The sequence below is a fragment of the Heterodontus francisci genome, chromosome 10 (assembly GCF_036365525.1).
Source record: "Heterodontus francisci isolate sHetFra1 chromosome 10, sHetFra1.hap1, whole genome shotgun sequence".
In the NCBI taxonomy this organism is placed as follows: Eukaryota; Metazoa; Chordata; class Chondrichthyes; order Heterodontiformes; family Heterodontidae; genus Heterodontus; species Heterodontus francisci.
In genome coordinates this window covers 18,885,415-18,898,981 of record NC_090380.1, presented here as the reverse complement: position 1 = coordinate 18,898,981, position 13,567 = coordinate 18,885,415, and positions in this window count along the sequence as shown.

Below are 13,567 nucleotides of genomic sequence, written 5' to 3'. Positions count from 1 at the left end.
GCGTGCAGGCGCTGGTGCCATTTCTAAAGGGCGGTCAGCCCTGCCACCCAATTTAAATTTTTAAAGTCCTATCCCCAATATTAAATAAATAATTTTCGAACGTCCCTTTCCCAGCCCCCAATAACAATTACAATAACCATTTTCCCTTCCCTCCCTGAAAACATTTAACTTTTACATCTGACCTTTCCCTTGCAAACTGCACCAAGTTTAAGGTTCAACCCTTCCCACCATCCCCATTATGTATATTTGACCCCGTTTCCCCTCCCCCCCCCCACTCCATCCCCAACACACTGACAAATGTAACTCATCCCCCCATGTGGCGCCTCATTTGCTGGGTAGGGATCTGAAGGCGCGAGAGTGCCAGTCGCCGCGCCGAAGATTGCAGCTGGGCCTCAAGATCGCAGGTAAGAGTATTTAAATTTAATCACTTTATTAATTTGAATATGTTAATTGTGGTCCCGTTGCCCAGCGGCAGGGGGGCCTCCACAAAGCCTCGCCGCCAATGGGAGGATCGGGCTGGGCCACATGCCATCAAGGTCCGTGGTGGGCCTCAACCAGAGCCATCTTCAGGCCCCACCCCCAACGGAACCCAACGCCTGGGGGAGAACAAAATCCAGCCCCGGCAGAGGCGGGGAGCCTATTATCATATATTAATTGCTCAATCGGAGTGATATTTCAACACAGTTTTAAGATTAATGCTACAACACGAGCTCGCTGAAACGTGCCAGTGAACAAGGCGCGAACACAACAGCAGTTGATGGGACTTATTAAAACTCACAGAAACACTGCACGAAATATTCAACTGCTTTCTTACCTACTTGTGTGAAAGGGCTGGTTCACAGAGCCTTTCCTGAGAGTTTACTTTATACTCATCAGGTGAATGGTACCTTGGCTGGAGGAGGCTGTTCAGCCCATCCTGCCCATGCTAACTCTTCAGTTGGGACTCCCTGTTCTAACCCCTGTTCTCCCATAGTGAAATGACCTTTGCATTCAATTCATTTTCTTTTTTAATTGTCAAGACTCAAGTGAAGTCTGATTTCCAGAGACCTCACAAACTCTTCATGAAGACAGAATGATGCTGCAATTCGATTGGTTTATGACAATGCCCCGTCTTGTAATTTTGGAAGCTCCTGCCTGCTTCTCCAGGTGTGTGGACACCCCTGTAGTTTTCACACTGAACTGGGCCAGTGAGATGTGCTCCAGTGGTGAAACGAATACAGAGCCTACAGGCTCGTGTCCTATATCAGAAAGCATCGTCCCAACTACTGCAATACTCTTGACTAACAGAGGTGGCTGAATTGGTTCCAGAGCAGCTGAGGCCCTCCTGCAGCAGTAGTGTCCCTCAGTGCCACCAGGGAGCAGCAGTACAGTAACAATAGTTTGCATTTATATAGCACCCTTAACATAGTAAGATATTTTAAGGTGCCTCACACGAGCAGTATCAAACAAAAATTGATACTGAGCCACATAAGGCGATTATTTGGACAGGTGACTCCCCAAAGCCTATCCACCATCTACAAGGCACATGTCAGGAGCATGATGGAATACTCTCCACCTGCCTGGATGGGTGCAATTCCAACAACACTCAAGAAGCTCAACACCATCCAGGACAAAGCAGCCCGCTTGATTGGCACCCCATCTACAAACATTCACTCCCTCCACCACCAATGCACAGTGGCAGCAGTGTGTACCATCTACAAGATGCACTGCAGCAACGCACCAAGGCTCCTTAGACAGCACCTTCCAAACCCGTGACCTTTACCACCTAGAAGGACAATGGCAGCAAATGCATGGGAACACCACCACCTGCAAGTTTCCCTCCCAGTCACACACCACCCTGACTTGGAACTATATCGCTGTTCCTTCACTGCTGCTGGGTCAAAATCCTGGAACTCCCTTCCTAACAGCACTGTGGGTATATCTACCCCACATGGCTGCAGCGGTTCAAAAAGGCAGCTCACCACCACCTTCTCAAAGGCAATTAGGGATGGGCAGTAAATGCTGGCCTAACCAGTGAAGCCCACATCCCATGAATGAATATAAAAAAAAGATGACCATAATCTTGGTCAAAGTGGTAGGTTTAAGGAGGCTCTTGAAGGAAGAGAGAGAGGCAGAGTGGATTAGGAAGGGAAATCCAGACTTTAGGATCCTGGCAGCTGAAGGCACGGCCACCAGTGGGTGAGCAATTAATATCGGGGAGGTTCAAGAGGACTGAAGTAGAGGAGCACAGATATCTTGGAGGGTTGCTGGGCTGGAGGAGATTACAGAGACTGAGAGGGGCCAAACCATGGAGGGATTTGAAAACAAGGTTGAGAATTTTAAAATTGAGGTTTTCCAGACTGGGAGCCAAGGTGAGTCAATGAGCACAGGGGTGATGGGTGGACAGGACTTGCTGTGAGAAAAGCAATGGAAATGCTGCACTTTGGGGAGCTGGATGTGATTTTACCTGACATGGCCTGAGACACATCAGCAATGCAATTCATAATCACTGGCTTGTGCATTTCCCAGCCATCGGGGATAGTTTGCTGGCTAGAAAGAAAGTTCACAAACCCATGAATTGCAAATAACTATATATGGGCAGAAACTAAGGTTGCCAACTCTGCGTGGACGATTTCCTAGAGGTTTTATCACATGACTTACCACCCAGTAAAACTGTGTTTTCTCCCCCCCTCCAAAGCTTTAATCACTAATAAACTAAACAGTTCAAAGAAAATGAGAGAAATAAAACATATTTAATGCTCCTGTGATTTTCTCGTGGCAACGCTCAGGAAATTAATCCTTATTTCCTGCAGACTCCAGGGCAATCCTGCAGGGTTGGAAAACAACGTTTCCTGTAAAAAAATTTATTGTTGTGTGCAGCCAGCTTTGTCAATGCAGGGTGCCTTTCAATATTTTTGCAGAGCCCACACGGATATTCAACACGGAACAAGGCCTGCATTGTACCTTCCAGGCTGCTGCATGACCACTAGTCCTAGCAGAAACCCAGCTCTTATCCGTTTCCCTGCAACTTATGTGGATCAGATCCCTCAGCTCGTCCCAGGCTAGTGCAGGCCTGCTCTGTCTTCAGGCACTTCTGTATTATGAGTGTGTTTAATGGTCGGCTAACGCCTATGACTGGAGCTTAGCTGGCTGTCCTGCCATCACATTACCTAGTTTGGCACAGTAAGTGCCTGTGATAGTCAGGGAGAATCATTCTTTACACATCACTGCATCCTTCTCTTCCAGGCATCGGCTCTGTGCTCCTGAGTGCTGTTATGTAATCACAGCACGAAACCATCCCTTTTTCAGAAACAGAATGCCATTTACTAGACTCCATTTCAACATTTCACCTTATAAGCACTTGGTGTGGAACATGAGCAGAATGTGGCAAGGGATCGGAAGGGCATGTTCTGTCTTGGGGAGATTAGCTGCCTGTTTGTGTTGAGATTGGCAGCACCACTCGTTCTCTGTGCTGACTCATGTCTTTTGGAAGGAGTAAAGTGGGACCTTTAACAAATATTTGTTTCACCCACAAGTGCAAACTGGCAAACTGTTAGCTCCCCACCCAGTCCAAAGGGCTGTCAGAAGGTAAACAAAACCTTTAACACAGATTCTAGCCAAACCTTAGGTGCCAAAATGGTGCAGAAGGAACTAGCCTTAAAGTATTTCACTCAGGCTATTAATTTATAAACTTTCGCTAATTTTGTTTGCATCAGTTGTTTTTCCTTTCATGTTTCACTTTGAGACATTAACTAACTCATGGCCTCTCTCAACAAGAGGATTGCTTTAAAGTGTTGACAACTCTCCAGCACTGTCTTGGACTCTCCAGGAATTCTGGACACTGCTGTAAGAAAGCCCGGGGGGGGGGGGGGGGGGGGAAATCATAGTGGTATGAAAACAAATTACATGCTTTTTCGTTTCCATAAACACTTTTATTTATTAGTTATAAAAATATTGGAGATGGGAAAATGGCTACTCGACTGGTTGGAGGCAGGAAGTCATGTGATGAAACCTCCAGGTATATGTCCAACCAGAGTTGACAGCCCTCATTGCAACTGCTGGCCAGTGGTATTCTCTCCGCCCTCGGTCACGTCACACCCAATCATTGGCCAAGTGGAGAACTTGCTTCCTTCCTGCTTCCTAACATCATTACTCTCACCTCCACTGTGGTGGATTCATTCTGAGTCTCAAGCTGTCGTGATTTATGACCTAATGAATGACACCATTTCTGATTAGTCTTAGGAAGGTGTCCCCCCAACCCTGACGATGGCTAACGTGCGTAGCTGAGCTGGACAACCCAAGTTAGGTCCCAGGCTCAATCTCTAATCAGTGCTGATGTAGCTGGTCTCAGTGATTCACTGAGTGCAGCACCAGAACTACCCTCAAATAAGGAGAATTCTCCTTGCTTATGATCCCTGCTAGAAGCAGACATAAAGAAAAATAAATTTGCAATGATGTAGCACTTTTCAAGGCTTCAAGGCATCCCAAAGCTTTTTGCAGCCGATGAATTGTTGTCACGCTGGAAATATGGTTGTCAATTTGTGCACAGCAAGCTCCCACAAACAGCAATGTGATCAGGCCCAGATAATCTGTGATGCAGGTTGAGGGACAAATGTTGGCCGGGACATTGCTGATAACTTCCCTGCTCTGCCTCAATAAAGTGGCCTGGGATCTTTTCCCTGAGTGGGCAGACTGCACCTCGGTTTAACATTTCAGCTGAAAGACGCCTGCTGCAAAAGTGCAGCACTCCCTCAGTACTTCACTTTCTGCGCTCAAGCCTCTGGAGTGGGACGGGAACTAACAATTGGCTGCAGTAAGGACAGGAACAAACTCATCCATGAAGCCCCTCTGGTCAAACAACATGTGAAGACGACAAGCTGGTCTGCAGCACTCACTCATCCAGGCTCAAATAGAATCATAGAATTATAGAATGGTTACAGCACAGAAGGAGGCCATTCAGCCCCTTGTATCCATGCGGCTTTCTACAAAAGCAACTCCCCTGCTCCCATTCCCCTGCCTTTTTCCCCAGTCCTGCAAATTTTTTTTCTTCACGTGATTATCCGGTTCTCTTTTGAAGGTCTCGATTGAATCAGCCTCTACCACACTCTTCAGATCATAAACACTTGCTGCATGAAAAAGTCTTGCCTCGTGTCGCTGTTGCTTCTTTTGCCAATCACCTTAAATTCGTGCCCTCTGTTTCGGGATCCTTCGACCAATGGGAACATTGGTATTGGCTTGCAACCAGCACAATGCCAGCTGTTCCCAGCAAGGGATTGGAATTAGCGGAGGAAAGGAAGATAACTGGAAGATAAAGGAGTGGAAAAAAGACCAGCTTTAGCAACCTTTGCTAGAAGCTACCAAAGATAAAGCATCTAAATTAGTGACAACATCCAGGTATCCATTAGTCTGTCTCTCTTACACTAAACTGTCAGTGCAGTGGTTATCCAGCAATTTTAGAAATGGTCATACCATACACTTATATTCTGTCGGGACATGCTGTTCCAACATATGCCCATTTATGAAACTTTGGTCAGGATTTTATGGGCCATCCCCGAGGAGGATTGGAGGCGGCGGGGCACGGAGAATCACAATGGTTGTCGGCAAGACGGAGACCCCATCACCACCCACCCCCCACCCCGCACATCACCCAGCGATCTTCCCGGGAGTGGGATAGGCCAATGACAGCCGTCCCGTCCAGAAGCATATTGAGGCCCTTAAGTGGACTATTAAGGACCCATTGTTTTGTGCACATCCTGCATCGGGATTTTTGATCCTCAGTCTTCCTTCACGGGAAAGATTTGAGATTGAGTTTTGCTTCAGTGTTGTCTTTTAATGCAAAGTGAGTTTGCTCAGATTTAAAAGACAGAAGCCACAGATAGTGAGGGTGTTTATTAAACACAAATAGGTCTGTTTAGGAATGCTGCAGCTCATTCTGCCAAACTAATTAAAACTAACCTGAATGGTGAGCGGAGGAACGCTGGAGAAGAGCAATAGACCTGAAGGATTGAGGTGTGGGGAATGGGAGGGGTAGGTGGTGGGGGTCTGAGACCTGGAGGAGGACTGGGGAAGAGCCCTAGACTTTAAAGCTTCCTGGACCTTATTCAGGACAACAGAGAACAGCAGCAAAAGCTGATCAACAGATTGTAAAAGACTGAATCAGCCCCACAGGCTCAGTAAGTGGAGACATTCTATCCGACTCGCTTTATAAAGTCAAGAGCAGTCCTGATTATCAGCTTAAAACATGAGAAAACAAGTAGAACAACAGCATTGTAACTTGAGTTGTGTTTATCGAAAAATCTTTCACATGTATTGTTACAATAGCAGAACAGAATGAAAGGCTGCAGCAGAATCATAATCCTGAGGCACCCAGATCCCCACCCTCACACACAATGTACCCCATATCCACCTCCCCACCCTAACACACACTGCACCCCATATCCACCTCCCCACCCTCACACACACTGCACCCCATATCCACCTCCCCACCCTCACACACACTGCACCCCATATCCACCTCCCCATCTAAACACACACTGTACCCCATATCCACCTCCCACCCTCACACACACTGTACCCCATATCCACCTCCCACCCTCACACACATTGTACCCATATCCACCTCCCACCCTCACACACACTGCACCCCATATCCGCCTCCCCACCCTCACACACACTGTACCCCATATCCACCTCCCCACCCTCACACACACTGCACCCCATATCCACCTCCCCACCCTCACACACACTGTACCCCATATCCACCTCCCCACCCTCACACACACTGCACCTCATATCCGCCTCCCCACCCTCACACACACTGTAGCCCATATCCACCTCCCCACCCAAACACACACTGTACCCCATATCCACCTCCCACCCTCACACACATTGTACCCATATCCACCTCCCACCCTCACACACACTGTACCCCATATCCGCCTCCCCAACGTCACACACTGTACCCCATATCCACCTCCCACCCTCACACACACTGTACCCCATATCCGCCTCCCCAACGTCACACACTGTACCCCTTATCCATCTCCACACACACACACGCACACACACTGTAACCCATGTCCACCTCCCCACCCTCACACACACATACTGTACACCATATCCACCTCCACAGCCTCACACACATTGTACCCCACATTCACCTGCCCACCCTCACACACACAGACTGTACCCCATATCCACCTCAACAACCTCACACACACTGTACACCATATCCACTTACCCACCCTCACACACACAGACTGTACCCATATCCATCTCCCCACCCTCACACACTCAACGCCATATCCACCTCAACACCCTCACACACACTGTAACCCATATCCACCTACCCACTCTCACACACATTGTACCCCACATTCACCTGCCCACCCTCACACACACAGACTGTACCCCATATCCATCTCCCCATCCCCCCACACACACACTGTACCCCATATCCACCACACACCCTCACACACACTGTACCCCATATCCACCTCCCACCCTCACACACACTGTACCCATACCCACCTCCCCAACCTCACATACACAAAGTACCCCATATCCATCTCCCCACCCTCACATACAATGTACCCCATATCCACCTTCCCACCCTAACACACACTGTACCACATGTCAACCTCCCCACCCTCACACATATACACTGTACCCCATATCCACCTCTCCACCCTCACGCACACACACTATACCCGATATCCACCTCCCCACCCTCACACACACTGCACCCCATATCCACCTCCCACCCTCACACACACTGTACCCCATATCCACCTCCCACCCTCACACACATTGTACCCATATCCACCTCCCACCCTCACACACACTGCACCCCATATCCGCCTCCCCACCCTCACACACACTGTACCCCATATCCACCTCCCCACCCTCACACACACTGCACCCCATATCCACCTCCCCACCCTCACACACGCTGTACCCCATATCCACCTCCCCACCCTCACACACACTGCACCTCATATCCGCCTCCCCACCCTCACACACACTGTAGCCCATATCCACCTCCCCACCCAAACACACACTGTACCCCATATCCACCTCCCACCCTCACACACATTGTACCCATATCCACCTCCCACCCTCACACACACTGTACCCCATATCCGCCTCCCCAACGTCACACACTGTACCCCTTATCCATCTCCACACACACACACGCACACGCACACACACAGTACCCCATATCCATCTCCCCACCCTCACACACACTGTACCCCATATCCGCCTCCCCAACGTCACACACAGTACCCCTTATCCATCTCCACACACACACACGCACACACACTGTAACCCATGTCCACCTCCCCACCCTCACACACACATACTGTACACCATATCCACCTCCACAGCCTCACACACATTGTACCCCACATTCACCTGCCCACCCTCACACACACAGACTGTACCCCATATCCACCTCAACAACCTTACACACACTGTACACCATATCCACCTACCCACCCTCACACACACAGACTGTACCCATATCCATCTCCCCACCCTCACACACTCAACGCCATATCCACCTCAACACCCTCACACACACTGTAACCCATATCCACCTACCCATTCTCACACACATTGTACCCCACATTCACCTGCCCACCCTCACACACACAGACTGTACCCCATATCCATCTCCCCATCCCCCCACACACACACTGTACCCCATATCCACCACACACCCTCACACACACTGTACCCCATATCCACCTCCCACCCTCACACACACTGTACCCATACCCACCTCCCCAACCTCACATACACAAAGTACCCCATATCCATCTCCCCACCCTCACATACAATGTACCCCATATCCACCTTCCCACCCTAACACACACTGTACCCCATGTCAACCTCCCCACCCTCACACATATACACTGTACCCCATATCCACCTATCCACCCTCACGCACACACACTGTACCCGATATCCACCCACCCACCCTCACACACACTGTATCCCATATCCATGCCCTGACCCTAACAAACAATGTATTCCATATCCACCCACTTCACCCTTACACACACACAGTGCACCCCATATCCACCTCCCCACCCTCACACACACTGTACCCAATATCCACCTCCCAACCCGCACACACACTCTACCCCATATCTGCCTACCCACCCTCCCACACACACAATGCCACATATCCACCTGCCCACACTCACACACTCTGTACCCCATATCCGCCTCCCCAAAGTCACAGACACACATGCACACTATACCCCATATCCATCTCCCCATGCTCACACACACATACACTGTACACATATCCACCTTCCCACCCTCACACACACTGTACCCCATACCTACCTCCCCACCCTGAAACACACACTGTAGTCCACATCTACCTCCCGATGCTCACACACACACTCTATCCCATATCCACCTCCCCACCCTCAGACACACTGCACCCTGTAGCCGCCTCCCCAAACTCACAAACACATAATGTACCCCATATCCACCTCCCCACCCTCACACACAGACTGTATCCCATACCCATAACTCCACCCTCACACACAGACTGTATCCCATATCCATAACTCCACCCTCACACACACACACACACACACACATTGTACCCCATATCCACCTCCCCACCCTCACACACACAGTACCCCACATTCACCTGCCCACCGTCTCACACACACACTGTACACCATATCCACCTCCCCACACTCATGTGCACACACTGTAACTCATATCCACCTCCCCACACTCATGTGCACACACTGTACCCAATATCCACCTCCCCACCCTCACACACACACAATACCACTTATCCACCTCCCCACCTGCACACACACTGTACCACATAACCACCTGCCCAAAGTCACAGACACACATGCACACTATACCCCATATCCATCTCCCCAATCTTACAGACACATACACTGTACACCCATCCACATTCCCACCCTCACACACACTGTATCCCATATATATCTCCAAATCCTCACACACACTGTATCCCATACCCACCTCCCCACCCTGAAACACACACTGTAGTCCACATCTACCTCCCGATGCTCACACACACACACTCTATCCCATATCCACCTCCCCACCCTCAGACACACTGCACCCTGTAGCCACCTCCCCAACCTCACAAACACATAATGTACCCCATATCCACCTCCCCACCCTCAAACACATTGTATCCCATATCCAACTCCCCACCCTCACACACACTGTACCCCATATCCACCTCCCCACCCGCACACACACTGTACCCCATATTCACTGCCCCACCCTCACATACACTGTACCCCATATTCACCGCCCCACCCTCACATACACTGTACCCCATATCCACCTCCCACCCTCACACACATTCTACACCCCATATCCACCTCTCTCCCTCACACACACTTATGCCATATTCACCTCTCTCCCTCACGCACACTGTAACCCTTATCCACCTCCCCACCCTCACACACACAGTAATCCATATCGAACTCCCCACCCGCACACAAAGACTGTATCCCATATCCATAACTCCACCCTCACACACACACACACACACACTGAACCCCATATCCACCTCCCCACCCTCACACACACACACACACACACACACACACACTTTACCCCATATCCACCTCCCCACCCTCATACACACACAAACACACACACACAGTACCCGTATCCACCTCCCCACCCTCACACACTCACACTGTACCCCACATCCATCTTCCCACCCTCACACACACACTCACTGTACCCCATATCCACCTCCCCACCCTCACACACTCACACTGTACCCCACATCCATCTTCCCACCCTCACACACACACTCACTGTACCCCATAACCACCTCCCCACCCTCACACTTATACACTGTACCCCATATTGACCTGCCCACCCTCACACAGACACAGTGTACCCATATCCACCTGCCCACCTTCACACACACACACACTGTACCCCGTATTCACCTCCACACCCTCACACACACTGTACCCCATATTTACCTCCCCACCCAAAAACACACTCACACTGTACCTCCACGCCCTCACACATACACACACACACACACTGAACCCCATATCCACCTTCCCACCCTCACACTTATACACTGTACCCCATATCGACCTGCCCACCCTCACACAGACACAGTGTACCCATATCCACCTGCCCACCTTCACACACACACACACACTGTACCCCATATCCACCTCCCACCCTCACGCAGACACTCACACTGTACCCGATATCCATCTCCCCACCCGCACACACACTGCACCGCATATCCACCTCCCCACACTCACACACACTGTACCCCATATCCACCTCCCCACCCTCACACACGCTATAGCCCATATCCACCTCCCCACCCTCACACACACTGTACGACATATCCACCTCCCTACCCTCACACATACACTGCACCCCATATCCACCTCCCCACCCTCACACACACTATAGCCCATATCCACCTCCCCACCCTCACACACAGTGTACTGCATATCCACCTCCCCACCCTCACACACAGTGCACTGCATATCCACCTCCCCACCCTCACACACACTATAGCCCATATCCACCTCCCCACCCTCACACACAGTGTACTGCATATCCACCTCCCCACCCTCACACACAGTGCACTGCATATCCACCTCCCCACCCTCACACACACTATAGCCCATATCCACCTCCCCACCCTCACACACAGTGTACTGCATATCCACCTCCCCACCCTCACACACAGTGTACTGCATATCCACCTCCCCACCCTCACACACAGTGCACTGCATATCCACCTCCCCACCCTCACACACACTCTACCCCATATCCACCTCCCATCCTCACACACACACACTGTACCCCATACAGCAGAAACCCTATGTGAGTGAGGAGGGAGAGGGATACCACTCACTGATGGAAGGGAAGCAGAACCATGGCTTCAGACCTAATAATAACATTGCAGTGGTTTTTGAGCAGGGGTGCAGGCAGGGCGATAGCTTGGCGAAACTGGGCTTGTTTTCCTTAGAGAAGAGAAGATTGTGAGGAGATTTGATAGAAGTGTTCAAAATCATGAGAGGTCTGGCCAGAGGAGATAGGGAGAAACTGTTCCCATTGGTGTAAGGGTTGCGAACCAGCAGACACTGATATATATGGTGAATGCCAAAAGAAGCAAAAGTGACATGAGGAAAAACTTCTTTGTGCAGCGATTGGTTACAATCTGGAATGCACTGCCTAAGAGTGTGGTGGAGGCAGATTCAATTGAGCCCTTCAAAAAGGAATTGGATAAGCACCTGAAGAGATAAAAATTTCAGGGCTTTGGGGAAAGGGCTGCAAAACGGGACTGGCTAAATTGGTCTTGTAGAGAGCCCGCAAGGACTCGATAGGCCGAATGTCTGCCTTCTGTGCTGTGTCCACTCTATGATTCTATGACAGCAGACGTGAAATGTGACACGTACAAATGTTCCATTTCAAAAGACAAAGCTTGTTATCATTTATGGGCGACACAGTGACACAGTGGTTAGCACCGCAGCCTCACAGCTCCAGGGACCCAGGTTCGATTCTGGGTACTGCCTGTGTGGAGTTTGCAAGTTCTCCCTGTGTCTGCGTGGGTTTTCTCCGGGTGCTCCGGTTTCCTCCCACAGCCAAAAGACTTGCAGGTGATAGGTAAATTGGCTGTTGTAAATTGCCCCTAGTGTAGGTAGGTGATAGGGAATATGGGATTACTGTCGGGTTAGTATAAATGGATGGTTGTTGGTCAGCACAGACTCGGTGGGCCGAAGGGCCTGTTTCAGTGCTGTATCTCTAAATAAAAGATAAAATTTTACTTCCAGGTTTCACTTCTCCAATGTGTGAGCAAGGGCGTGGTGTGTACCTGTATGAAGCGATTTCACCTGGATTATTTCAAAAGCCAATGCATAGATGGAATTGAGAAGAGTTGGGAGGATTTCAAGAGAAGGTAGAAAATTAAAAATGAAGGCAGGTCAGAGATAGGCTGTGCCCCACTTTAATGGTGTGCTGCTTGTGCAATGAAGGCAAGGAAGGAGGTGCTGGTCCCCAGCAATGGCAAGAGGAGGCTGAGGAGATCAGCACCAGGAATATTGTGCCCTCCTCTGGATCTAGTGCAGGAAACCAGGTTAGGGAAGGTGAGCACAGTAGCAGGTTCACCGACATCCTGTACTGACCACACCACCCTCCTCAATCTGTCTCTCAAGCGACACCATCACATCATTCCTCACTACTTCACTTTCGCCAGCACCCACTGTTCCATTTCAATGCACTTCCTCACCTCCCCTATCCTCCATCCACCACTGGCACTCACACCAATCCCTTTGTGATGTGATCCCTTCTCAGTCAGCGCCTCAGATTCTCAGCACACGTACGTCCTCAAATGACACTGTCAACATGTTCCTCAAACACGTGTCAGTGCCGTTCAGGATGCGTCGGCCTGATTGCCACCCTCAACGAACGCACTGTATCCACCAGATGCACACATGTCTTTCAAACATTCATACATCTGTCATGCCCCCAAAATGTAAGGGAAAGGAAGAGGACCTCCACAGCTCATGGTGTTGACAAA